We start from the raw sequence: 13,630 nt of genomic DNA on the forward strand, positions 1-13,630 counted from the left end.
ATTATAGGAAAGACAGATCACTGTCTTCATTTTACTAACTGTCTTACTAACTGCCATGTTTTCAGTTTCCTTCCACCTCACCACAAACTCCTGGCCTCTGTGATTCCATGCATAGTATAATCATTGAATGTGAATTTCACCTTGCGTATAGAGTCTGTTTGGGTAATTTGCTTTCCTCTCCTCTACTTCATTCATATCCATATACATTTAAGAACATCATGTTCTCTTTCCAATTGCAAAATGTCCTTTATATGGCCTTTAAATGCATTGTCCATTTTGAAAATTAGGTGCACTTTCCTAGGCAGCTCCTCCATACTCTCCACTCCTTCCAGCCTGACTCAGTCTTATATATGTTCAGCCGGACTTGGTTCTCTTTGGCCACAATTTCACCTTCTCCATTTTCCCCAGTCTGTCCTTGTATATGTCACAGAGTTCTTCTTACTTTGCTATAACAAGCCTTTATATGTTTATTATTTATTTATTTTTGAGACAGAGTCTCACTCTGTGACCCAGGCTGGAATGCAGTGGTGCAATCTAGGCTCACTGCAACCTCCACCTCCTGTGTTCAAGTGAGTATTGTGCCTTAGCCACCCGAGTAGCTGGAATGACAGGCGTATGTCACCATGCCTGGCTAATTTTTGTATTTTTAGTAGAGACGGGCTTTCACCATGTTGTCCAGGCTGGTCTCAAACTCCAGACCTCAAGTGATCTGCCTGCCTCGGCCTTCCAAAGTGCAGGCATTATAGCTGTGAGCCACCGCACTCCGGCCTTTGTCTTTATTTTTCAGGACACTTTCTCATATACGATTTGTTGTAGGTAGAACATTTTATCTGCATAGAGTCCCTGACCAGGTCTCCCCTTTCTGTTAACCCAAAAGTCTTACAAATTATAAAATTTTGGAGCTGATATCTATCTTAGATGTCATTTAGTTTAATTTCCTCATTTTGCAAATGAGGATGCTGAAGCCTAGAGATGTGCATAACAAACATTGTCTATCTTTTCTTTCTAATTACAATCACTCCTTGAAGGCAAAGACTACATTTTATGCACATCCCCATGTGTCTGCAAAATCTAAATATGCTTTGGTGTTGAGAAAATAATAACTACTATGGAAGGTTTTGATATCATTGTAGAGTCAAAATACCAAAACACTGCGCCTGTAATGCTTAAAACCAACAGCAGAGAGGACGTAGACCTTTGCCTCTACCATATTTCTGTTTGTCCCCTGCCATCTGTTAGGCCCTTGGATAAACTCAATCCCCGTAAAGGACAGTGTGTGTTGTATGTGGCAAAGAGACCCTGGGCTCTGAGGCTGGACAGATCTGGATTGAATTCTACCACTTTGCCAGCTTGTGGCCTTGGTTAACTAACTTAACCTCTCTGGGCTTTAATAAGGACCATAAGGCAAACTTGAAGTGAGAATCAGATACAAATTAGAAAGGCATCTACCACATATGTGCTGCATAACAGTCAGCTATTATTATTAAAGTCTATTTGATATAACTAGGGGAAATACATGCGTAGGATAGATACAACAATCTCCAAACTTGTCTTCCTAAGGGAAATAAGCAGTACAACAAAATGAATGGAACTAGAGAAACTTACTTATTTCATTAATCTTTTGAAGAGCCATAAAATATTAGGGCTCAAGATAAAAATAAAATAAAGGAGGTGGGGTTGGGGGCCCAAAGGTGATGCTATGCCAAAACAACAGAAAAGTTCAGTTATAGAAAGCACTTTTCTTCTTTTTTATTTTGCTATTTGGACAAAGCAAAAATATTTTGCATGATTGCCTTTACTCATTTTTTTTCACTAGTAGTTTTGTTTATGTGGAGCATAGACAAAAATAAATCAACTATATGATGTCATTCAATTGCTCACTCATGTAGAGGTATAGAAGAGAAATCCATGGAATTTGCAGTCACATGGACCTAAGTTCCAATCATCACTTCTTATTTGGAATATTATGAGATAGTGTAGAAATAAAAGCATCTGGCAAAAGAACTTAAGTCAGATACATATTTTACTGCAATTTTCAAAAGATATTTAAATCAACAAAGGCTTCTCTTCTGTTTCCTTTCGGAGTGTAAGATGCAAATGCAAAATCTAACATGGATACAAGTCTGTAGATCTGTGACATTGTCTCCAGGGGGTATTTAGTGCATGCCCAGTAAATGCATATGAGGCATTAATACAGCAGCTTTCACTGGAAGCATTGAAGCATTGCACAGAATTTCTTATTAATTTTCTTTTGATCAAGTTTAGGGAAGTTTAGAAAATAAGAGAGGAAATCTGGTACACTAGAAGTGGCACAAGACTTAGAGTCAAACACATGCAATTCAATTCCTGCTTTGCTTTTTATGAACTCAGTGAGTTTGGAATACTGTTTAATCTATCCAAAACTGTTCCCTTATCTTTGAAATTAAGATAGAGAAGTGACTTTACAGATGTTTCATGAGGATCAAATGAGATGACATACATGAAATTTTCGGCACATAGTAGGTGCTCAAATTTTAGTAGTTTTCTGGCCTTCTGTATCTTTTTCTCCCCTGTAGAAATAATTGTGAAAATAAAATTCATTTTTATGATAATTAAAATACCTCTTACATAAGTTTCCCTCCATGAAACTTATATTTTAAAATTAAATAATAAGAGGCAACCCAAAGAACAAGAGAAAATATGTGCAAAGCACATGTCTAATGAAAGACTAGTATCCAAAATATACAAAGAACCCTAGAACACAAAAGTATCAAGAAAAATAACCCTATTAAAAAATGGGCAAAGGACTTTAATAGATGTTTCTCCAAAGAAGATATATAAATGTTCATTAAGCATGTGAAACTACGCTCGATGACATTAGTCACTAGGGAGATGAAAATTAACATCATGCTGAGGTGATAACCACTTCACACCCACAGGGATGAGCATAATCAAAATGACAGACAATAGTGGAGAAATTGGAACCCTCATGCATTGCTGGTAGGAATGTAAAATGTGCAGCTGCTTTGTAAAACGGTTTGGCAGTTCTTCAAAAATCTAAACATAGAGTTAGCAGACAACCTGGCAATTTCACTTCTAGGTATATATCCAAGAGAAGGGAAAACATATGTCCACAAAAAAAAAAGTATGTAAGAAGGTTCATAGCACCCTTATTCATAATAGCTGAAAAAGTGGCAACAATCCAAATGTCCATCAACGTACGAATGGTTAAACAAAATATGGTGTATCTATACATAGAAATACTATTTGTAATAAAAAAGGAATGAAATATTGATATGTGTTACCACATGGATGAACCTTGTGAATATTATGCTAAGCAAAGTGAGGTAAGTTACAAAAGATCACATATTATATTATTTCATTTAAAAGGAAATGTTTAGAATAGGCAAATGCATAGAGACGGAAATAGGACTACTGGTTGCCAGGGAGTGGAGGGGAAAAGGAACCAGAAGCCATTGCTAGTGGATATATTATTTTTTGTTGGTTTTTTAAATAGATTTTTTTCTTTTTTACTTATTTTACTGTTTTTGATTTTTTTGTTTTTTATAGACAGGATCTCACTGTATTGCCCTGGCTGTTCTGAACTCCTGGCTTCAAGCAATCCTCCTGTCCCAGCCTCCCAAAGTGCTGGGATTACAGGCATGAGCCACCACACCTGGCCTAGACTATTTTTTAGTGCAGGTTTAAGTTCACAGCAAAATGGAGTACAAAGTACAGAAATTTCCCATTTACCCCTTGCTGCCCCATACGCACAGTTTTCCCACTATCAAAATCCCACACCAGAGTGAAACATTTGTTACAATTGATGAAACTACATTAACATATCATTATCACCCAAAGTCCATAGTGTACATCACAGTTCACTCTTTTGGTGCACATTCTATGAGTCTTGACAAATGTATAGTGACTTGTATCCACCATCGTAGTATCTTACAGAGTAGTTTCATTGCCCTAAAAATACTCTGCACTCTGCCTATTTGTCCCTCATTCCCTTTACCACTGGAAAACACTGAATTTTTTCCAGTCTCCATTATTTTGCTTTCTTTACAGTGTCATATAGTTGGAATCATACAGTATAAAGCTTTTTCAGATTGGCTTTTTTCAATTAGGAAAATGAATTTAAGGTTTCTTCACATCTTTTCATGGTTTGATAGCTCATTTCTTTTTAGCACTAAATAATATTCTATTGTCTAGCTATATCACCGTTTATTCATTCACCTTCTGAAGGGCATCGTGGTTGCTTCCAAGTTTTGGCAAGGAGGAGTAAAGCTGCTATAAACATCCATGTGCAAGCTTTGTGTAGACATAAGTTTTTAACTCTTTTGGGTAAATACCAAGGAGTGTGATTGTTGGATCATATGGTAAGAATATGTTCAGTATTATAAGAACTTCCAAACTATCTTCCAGTGTGACTGTACCCTTTTGAATTCCCACTAGAAATGAATGAGAGTTCCTGTTGCTCCCCATCCTTGCCAGCATTTGGTGTTGTTAGTCTTTTGGCCGTTCTAATGGTATATGGTAGTATCTCTTTGTTATTTTAATTTTCAATTCTCTAATGGCATATGATATTGAGCGACTTTTCATATGCTTACTTAACTTCTGTGTAACTTTTTTTGGTGAAATATCTGTTCAAGTATTATACATTTTTACATTGAGCTATTACTTTTCTTGTTGAGTTTTCAAAGTTCTTTGTATGTTTTTGATTACAGCCTCTTATCAGATATGTCTTTTTTTTAAATTTTATTTTAAGTCCTGGGATCCATGTGCAGGATGTGCAGGTTTGTTACATAGGTAAACGTGTGCCAAGGTGGTTTGCTGCACCTATCAACCCATCACCTAGGTATTAAGCCCAACATGCATTAGCTATTTATCCTGATTCTCTCCCTCCCCTGACTCCCTGCCAACAGGCCCCAGTGTGTGTTGTTCCCCTCCCTGTGTCCATGTGTTCTCATTGTTCAACTCCCACTTGTGAGTGAGAAGATATAGCGTTTGGGTTTTTGTTCCTGTATTAGTTTGCTGAGGATAATGGCTTCCAGCTCCATCCATGTCCCTGCAAAAGACATGATCTCATTCCTTTTTATGGCTGCATAGTATTCCATGGCATACATGCACCACATATTCTTAATTCAGGCTATCATTGATGGGCATTTGCATTGATTCCATGTCTATGCTATTGTGAAGAGTGTTGCAATAAACATACATGTGCATGTATCTTTATAATAGAATGATTTATATTCCTTGGCTATATACCCAGTAATGGGATTGCTGGGTCAAATGGTATTTCAAAGTGGGCAAAGAACATGAACAGGCACTTCTCAAAAGAAGACATTTATGCAGCCAACAAACATATGAAAAAATGCTCAACATCACTGATCATTAGAGAAATGCAAATCAAAACCACAATGAGATACCATCTCATGCCAGTCAGAATGGTGATTATTAAAAAGTCAAGAATCAAGAGAAACTGGTGAGACTGTAGAGAAATAGGAACACTTTTACACGTTGGTGGGAATGTAAATTAGTTCAATGATTATAGAAGACAGTATGGCGATTCCTCAAGGATCTAGAACCAGATAAGTCTTTTGAAAATATTTTCTCCTAGGTCTGTGGCTTCTCTTCTCATTCTCTCTTTGCTTTTGCTACTTTTATTTTAGGTTCAGGGAGTACATGTGCAGGTTTGTTACATGGGCAAATTGCATGTTGCTGAGGCTTGGTGTATGAATGATCCCATCACCCAGGTAGCGAATGTAGTATAAGTAGCCTTCCAACCCATGCCTCCTTCCCATCCTCCCCCATGAAGCAGTCCCCAGTGTTTGTTGTTCCTATCTTTTTGTCTATATGTATTCAATATTTAGCCTCCACTTCTAAGTGAGAACATGTGGTATTTGATATTGTGTTCCTCTATTAGTCGGCTTTGCTGAGAGTTTTTATTATAAATGGATGCTAGATTTTTTCAAATGTTTTTTCTGCATCCATTAACATGATCATGTGATTTTTTAGCCTGTTGATGTGATAAATTACGTTAATTGATATTCAGTTGATATTCAATTATACCCAGTTAATTGATGGTGCTGTTGAGTTCAACTATGCCCTTACTGATTTTCTGACTGCTGTATCTGTCCATTTCTAATTGAGGGATGTTGAAATCTTCAACTATAATAGTGGATTCATTTCTTTCTCCTTGTAGTTAAATCAGTTTTTACCTCACATATTATGCTACTCTTTTGTTAGTCATATAAATGTTAATGTTTTTTATGTCTTCTTGGAGAACTGACATTTATCATTATATAATGGCCCATTTTATGTGCAATAACTTTCCTTCCTTTGAATGCTGTTCTGTCTGAAATTAACATAGCTACTCCTGCTTTACTTTGATTAATATTAGCATTGTATATCATTCTCTATCCATGTACTTTTCATCTATGTATCTTTATATTTAAAATGGGTTTCTTATAGACAACAAATAGTTGGATCTTGTTTTTTGCCCACTCTAACAATCTCCATACTTAACTGGTGCATTTAGATCATTGATGTTCAAAGTGATTCTTGATATTGTTGGATTAATGTTTGTCATAGTTGCTATTATTTTCAGCTTGTTGCCCTTATACTTTGTCCCAATTTTTTCCACTTTTTTTTTTTTTTTTGCCTTTGTGGTTTTAATTGTTTATTTTATATACCATTTTATCCTCTCTCAGTATGTCAGTTATGATATTTTAATTGTTTTAGTGGGTTTTTAAAACTATTTTTAGTACTGTAGTCTTTTTTTACTATTACAATATTTTTTCTAGAATTTATAATACACATTTACAACTAATCTAAGCCCACTTTCAGAAACACTATACCACTTGTATTAGTCCATTCTTGCACTGCTATAAAGAAGTACCCAAGGCTAGGTAATTTATAAAGAGAAGAGTTTTAATTGGGCCACAATTTTACACACTGTACAGGAAGCATAATGACTTATGCTTCTGGGGAAGCCTCAGGAAGCTTTATACATGGCAGGAGGCAAAAGGGGAGTGATGCACTTCTTACACAGCAAGAGCAGGACTTGTGGGGGAAAAGTGTTCCACACTTTTAAACAATCAAATCTTTGAATAACTCACTTACTATCACAAGAAGAGCACCAAGATGATGGTGCTAAACCATTAATGAGAACTACACCCACATAATCCAATCACTTCCTCCCAGTCCCCACCTCCAACACTGGGGATTACAATTCAACATGAGATTTGAGTGGAGACACAGATTAAAACCAGGTGATTCCACCCCAGCACCTCCCAAATCTCATGTCCTTCTCACATTGCAAAATACAGTCATGCCTTCCCAACAGTCCCTCAAAATCTTAACTTATTCTAGCATTAACTCAAAAGTTCAAAGTCCAAAGTCTTGTCTAAGACAAGGTTAGTTCCTTCCACCTATGAGCCTGTAAAATCAAAAACAAGTTAGCTACATTCAACATACAATGGGGGTATAGGCATTGGGTATACATTGCCATTCCAAAAGGGAGATATCAGCCGAAAGAAAGGGACTATAGGACCCAAGCAAGTCCAAAACCCAGCAGAACACTTATTGAATCTTAAAGCTCCAAAATAATCCCTTTTGACTCTATGTCTCACATCTAGGGCATACTAATGCAAACAGGGGGCTCCCAAAGCCTTAAGCAGCTCTGCCCCTGTGGCTTTGCAGGATCCAGTCCCAGTGGCTGCTCTCAAAGACTGAAGTTGAGTGTCTGCAACTTTTCCAGGCACAGAGTGCAAGCTGCTAGGGGACCTACTATTCTGGGATCTGAAGAATAGTGGCCTCTTTCTCACAGCTCCACTAGGGAGTGCCCCAGTGGGGACTCTGTGCAAGGGCTCCAACCCCATGTTTCCCCTCTGCACTGCACTAGTAGAGGTTCTCCATGAGGACTCTGTCCCTGCAGCAGGCTTCTGCTTGGACATCCAGGTATTTCCATCCATCCTCTGAAATCTAGGAGAGGCTTCCAAGCCTCAACTCTTCTTACATTCTGCACACCTGCAGGCTTAATGCCACATGGAAGCAGCCAAGGCTTATGGCTTACATCTTCTGAAGAAGTGGTCTGAGATGTACGTGGGCCCCTTTGAGCCACAGCTGGAGCTGAAGCAGGTGGAATGCAGAAAGCAGTGTCTAGAGGCGCAGGGCAGTGGGGTCCTGGTTCTGGCCCACAAAACCACTGTCTTCCTAAGCCTCTGGGTCTGTGATGGGAAGGGCTACTGTGAAAATCTCTGAAATGTCTTAGAGGCCTTTTCCCTATTGTCTTGCATATTAGCACTTGCCTTCCTTTTAGTTATGCAAATTTATGCAGCTTGCTTGAATTCCTCTTCTGTAAATGGGCTTTCCTTTTCTACCACATGACTAAGCTGCAAATTTTCCAAACTTTTAGGCTGTGCTTCCCCTTTAAATATAAGTTCCAGTTTCAGGTTATTTCTTTGCTCATGCATATGAGCTTAGCTGTTCAAAGCAGCCAGGTCACATCTTAAATACTTTGCTACTTAGAAATTTCTTGTGCCAGATACCCTAAATCATTATTCTTAAGTTTAAAGTTCCACAGATCCCTAGAACCGAAGCACAAGTTCTTTGCTAAAGCATAACCAAAGTGACCTTTGTTCCACTTCCCAATAAGTTCCTCATTTCCATCTGAGACCTCATCAGCCTGGACTTCATTGTCTATATCACTATCAGCATTTTGATCACAATTTAACAAGTCTCTAGGAAGTTTCAAATTTCTCTTCATCTTCCTTTCTTCTTCTGAGCCCTCCACAGTCTTACAACCTCTGCCTGTTACCCAATTCCAAAGCTGCTTTCACATTTTCAGGTATCTTTATAACAATGCTCCACTTCTCAGTACCAATTTTCTGTATTAGTTAATTATTGCACTGCCATAAAGAAATATCTGAGCTACATAACTTACAAAGAAAATAGGTTTAATTGGCTCACAGTTTTGCACACTGTACAGGAAGCATATTGGCTTCTGCCTCTCGGGAGGCCTTGGGAAGCTGTTACTCATAGAAGAAGGCAAAGGGGGAGTGAGGTACTTCTTACATGGCAGGAGCAGAACTCTAGGGGGGTGGGGGGAAGTGCTACAGACTTTTAAACAACCAGATCTTGCAATAACTCACTCACTCACTATCACAAGAAGAGCACCAAGAGGATGGTGCTAAACCATGAATGAGAACTACACCCACATAATCCAATCACCTCCCACCAAGCCTCACCTCCAACGCTGGGGATTACAATTCGACATGGGATTTGGGCGAGAACAGAGATTTAACCATATCACCACTTCACAGGTAATGTATCTTGTAATAACAAAATAATTTGAATTATTTCCTCCCATCCCTTGTATCATGGCTGTCATTCATTTTACTTGTATATAAGCATACATAAGCATATATATTATATATATACAGAAATTATATATATATAAAATCAAATAAATTTTTGCTATTACTATTTTGAGCAAACTGTTATCTGTTAGTCAATTGGGAATACAAAAAAATAAAATTTTACTTTACCCTAACTTATTCTTTCTTTGATGTTCTTCCTGTCTTTATGTAGATTTGAGTTTCTGACTTGTAATATTTTCCTTCTCTCTAAAGAATTCCTTTTAACATTTTTTGTTTAAGGCCTATTTTGATTTCTGATGATTTCTCTGTTTGCCTGAGAAAGTATTTATTTCTCATTCACTTTTAAAGGATAATTTTAAAGGGTACAGAATTCTAGCTTGGTAGGTAATTTTTTCTTCTCAAGATTTTAAATATTTTGCTCCACTCTATTCCTGCTTATATGGTTTCTGAGAAGTCAGATATAATTCTTATCTTTGCTCCTCTATAGGTAACATGTTTTTCCTCTGGTTTCTTTCAGAATGTTTTGTTTATCTTTGGTTTTCTAAAATGTGAAATGATATGTCTATATATAGCTTTTTAAATATTTATCTTGTGTTCTCTGAGTTCCTGGGTCTATGGTTTGGTATCTGTAACTAATTTGAGAAATTCCTTATTGTTATTGCTTCAAATATTTCTTCTGTTCTTTACTCTCTTTTCCTTCTCATATTCCCATTTTGCTATGTTATACTTTTTATAGGTGAACTGCAGTTCTTAGATATTTGTTCTTTTCACAATTTTCTTTCTCTTTGCTTTCCTTTTAGGTATTTCCATGCCATATGTTCAAGCTCAGATACTCTTTCTCAGCCATGTCCATTCCACCAATGAGCATGAAAAGCATTCTTCATGTCTGTTTGTGTTTTTGCTCTCTAGTATTTCTTTTTTATTCTTAGAATTTTCATCTGTCTGCTTGCATTGTCCATCTGTTCTTGCATGCTATCCACTTTATCCATCTGAGCCCTTAGCATGTGAACTATAGTTGTTTCAAAGTATTGGTCTGACAGTTCCAATATCCCTACCATATCTTAGTCTGGTTCTGATGCTTGCTGTCTCCTCAAACTGTGCTTTTCTGTCTTTTAGTATGCCTTGTAATTTTTCCTTGATGGCTGGATATGAGGTGCTGGGGAATAGACTTGCTACAGAAAGGCTTTTAGTAATGTAGTGGGAAGGTATTGAGGATGGGAAAGCACTCTATAGAACTAAGATTTGTCCTCAGTCTTTTAGTAAGCCTTTGAACTGAGAATTTCAGAAGCGCTTCTCAGTTTTCTCTCTCACAAAGTGAAACAGGATGACTACAGGAGGCAGGAATTGGATATTTCTCTTCTGCCAGGTCACTTAAGTGCTAATAAAACTGTAACAGCTTACACTATAGTAAAATAGTGTCTCTAGAGGGCAGACCTGTTAGGAAGAGCAGAATGCTTTGGTCTATTTCAGAGAATTGGTTTCTTTTCTCCTCTCCCTGCCAGAAGCACATGGAATTTTTCTCCAATATCCATTGTGATAATGTAGTTGAACTCCTAGGGGTAAAACTCACAAAAGTGGGGGGATCTCCCTATGACTGGTTTCCCTGGGAGTTTTTAATGCTCACACTTGTCCTATTGTAGGAACCACTCAGGTCTCCTACTCAGGCACTGGTTGGTTCCAATGGAGGTTTCTTCTTAGGGATTTCTGCTACAGTGAATTGTGATTTTTTTTTTTTTTATATTGGTCTGTCTCTCTAATTTTGGGGGCAGCAGATTTTCCTTCTGACCTCACTTTTCTGAAAGATCTAAGAAGGGTTGTTGATTTTTCAGTTTGTTCAGGTTTTTGCTTGTTAGGATAAAGTGACAACTTCCAGGCCCCTTACATATGAGACCAGAAACCAAAACTTGGAATTTTTTTTGGAGTAGTGAAAATTCTCTGGAGCTAGATAGGGATGATGATTTAACAACTCTGTTAATATTCTAAAAACTACTGAATTATATACTTTTAAAAAGTAAATGTATGTCACTTTTTAGTATGCCAATTGAATCTCAATAATAAAATCATAGAACAGATTAGCCAGAAATACAAATAACATTCACAATTTTCACTCCCGATGACAAAATAAAAAGATGCTTGAGAAATGCTATTTAGGACAAAAGTAGTCCTATAATAAAATGTATTTAAATGCTATGTCAAAGAGCACAGACCACAATATAATGCTGTTAGGTGACAGGGCCGTAGTGTCATTTCATCAATTACTTTGCTTCAATATGTTTTTTGACTTGAATAAAATAGTGTTCACCATTAGTCAACAATTTCAACTGATAGCCCTTTATGTTATCTCCCAGCTAATATTCAATATTTAGAAGTCAGATAGGCAGCAATGTTTATTCTAAAACTGAATTCATAGATGTTTTTCTAGTCTGTGGGCTAGAATATGGGCCCATGTAAAGTGATACTCTAGACTCCAAAGGAGAGAAAGTTGATCAAAACTAGTTAGGTTTCAAAGCCCCAGCCATTTACTGGGAAAATGCTCCCAGAAGATGACTCTGGCATTGACTTGGAAACTAGAAGAATAAGGATGTGTAAACCAAAATGACAGAGAAAATAAAGACCTGCAACTTTGCAGTGATAATTTTTGGATGGAACAGATTTGTGTCTCAATTCTGCAACTATGTCTAAACAACCATGATTAGAAGTTTGTCTTAGATCTCAGAGGGTGACCTTAAAAACATCTCTTATTTTTTTGAAATTATTAAGGCTCAGAACAAACCTGGCCTGCAGATGGGGTCATATGTGGATCCAGTAATGGAAAGATATGAGACGCAGAGGTTGAGGAATTCAGGCAGAGGCTGGCGTGTGGGGAAGAGTTTTAGTGTGTGCTGGTTAAAAACTTATTGTTATATTAAGACTCAGGAACCAAACTGCCTGGATTTGAATCCTAGTCCTATCATTTACTAGCTGAGTGACACTGGGCAAGTTATATAATCTCTCATGCCTGAATTTCCTTATCTGTGAAATGAGAAAAACAAAAGTACTACTTCGTAGGGTAGTTTGTGATAAGCACTACAGATATAATAGCTTTGATAAGAGATCAAGAAATGAAGAGCAATGAAAACAAACTCACTGTAGAATTATATAGGCCATATATCTATATATACAAATATATATATTCTTAGCCACATAATGTGCGGCCTGTGCACACACATGTACACAAAAATATATTAATAAACGAATCATGGAATAAACACAATTTGAGAAATCTTGCCCTGGTAAGTCATGTTCTCATTCTCACCAGCTGCTCTCACCTGCTCAGACACTTAAGTCCAACATGTTGTTTGATGGACCATGGCAATAAGTAGACAAAGAAAATATGGAGACTATCAAAGAATTCAAGACTCATTGAGAAACTACCTTAATTCCAGCACAATCCTTAATTGCTGAGGAAAGCAACCCTGGTGTGATCAAACACTTAGCAGTGCCCATAAACTCTGAATTGCAGTAACGACACAAGGCCAGACATTCCTGAAGCCCCAGCTTAAACTGCCTCTTTCCACCACTATTATTGTGTAGATATTTAAATTGTCAAAGTCTCTATTTGACTGTCAACATTTGAAATTACAGTATGTATTTATATTTCCTTGAGAATTTGTGGGATAAATTTCAGTATAATATGTACTTACACTTTCTTGGAATATGTAAAATGAAATAAGAGAATAAAGTTAACAGTATAGAAATAAAATTAATGCAAATAACGAAATTCTATTTTTAAGCAGAATTGTTTAATTCAGAAAGGGAGATAATGGGTACATATAATCAAAATGACCATTTTCTCTCAACTCTTCTACTTCACTCCATTCCTTCTGCAGCTAAAATCAGAAAGAAGGTAGATGGCAGTGTTACGCCCTAAGATTGTAACTTGTAAAGAGAGAAGAAAATTATTTTCTAAACTGTTGCAGGTATAGTTCAGTCATTAGTTTAGTAGCATTGGACAGACCTGGGTTTGATTCCTGCTCTACCTATTATTCAATGTGTGTCTCATACAGATATTTCAACTGGAGCTTCAGTCTCTTCTTATGTGAAGTGGCAATAACATTAGTCCTCACAGGTACTTAAGTACCTGACACAGTACTTGGCACATACTAGTTTAAATATTCTAGCTATTATTAATTTACTTAAAATTCATATAAGCCATATTATAATTATACTCTTCTACTAACTTAATTTTTTTTGTTCTTGGGTTTAAGAAAACCTAGTGGTTCGTT

The sequence above is a fragment of the Theropithecus gelada genome, chromosome 5, assembly GCF_003255815.1.
Source record: "Theropithecus gelada isolate Dixy chromosome 5, Tgel_1.0, whole genome shotgun sequence".
Classification (NCBI taxonomy): Eukaryota; Metazoa; Chordata; class Mammalia; order Primates; family Cercopithecidae; genus Theropithecus; species Theropithecus gelada.